Genomic DNA, 952 nt, shown 5'->3' with positions numbered 1-952 from the left:
CGCTGAAGGCGTGGAAAACGAGCACGTGACGGAAAGGCTTCCGTACCCGATGGGTCCAAATCACATGCCCAGCAAAGTAGCCTTAAACCTGGACACACAATGGAGACCATTTGACCCTTTAAAATCATACTACAACCAGACTTCCAGGCCCAAGAGGTCACACAGTCATGCCCAGCAAAGTAGCTCTGGGCCTGGGCACACTTCACGCAGTTTGACCGTTTAAATAAAACTAGAAACAGACTTCCTGGCCCAAAAGGTCACACAGTCATGCCCAGCAAGGTTGCTTTAAACGTGGGCACACTTCAGACCGTTTCACTCTTTAAATCATTCAAAGCACCACATTTCAAGGCCCAAGAGGTCACAGAATCATGCCCATCAAAGTAGCTCTGGGCCTGGGCACACTTTACGGAGTTTGACCCTTTAAATAATACTACAACCAGACACATACAGGTGCGCACATATACACAGATACACATTCTGTTTAATTTCTTCACATCTGCAGACTAGAGTAAGCTGAGGGTATAGTGTTAAACCAGGAGCTACATAAACAGTATATAGTATATATAAAGAGGATATAGTGTTAAACCAGGCACTACATACAGAGTATATAGTATACATACAGAGTATATAGTTTGACCAAAAGATCGTGCTGATCTTTGATCTCCTGGTTCTTCATCTCCAGCGCCACTTTCAGACTCATAATGTCCTCCTCTATGGGCTGGTATAACCCACACATACGAATCATCACTACAGCCAGTACAATGGAAAGGTGGGAATGTGTACTGAATGTGTACTGACGTTATAAGTGAAAGGTGGAGGTACTGGTGGATGTGTACTGACACTATAAGGGATCTCTACCTGCAGTGACAGTCTGAGCTTCTCAAGTTCTTCCTCCAGAGATTTCTTCTCCTGTTCACAGGCCATTTTCATATCTGCCAGAGCAAGTATCATT

Source organism: Electrophorus electricus, chromosome 5, assembly GCF_041902795.1.
Source record: "Electrophorus electricus isolate QZ-2024a chromosome 5, ASM4190279v1, whole genome shotgun sequence".
NCBI classification, from domain to species: domain Eukaryota; kingdom Metazoa; phylum Chordata; class Actinopteri; order Gymnotiformes; family Gymnotidae; genus Electrophorus; species Electrophorus electricus.
Note: the sequence above shows the minus strand (reverse complement) of the source record.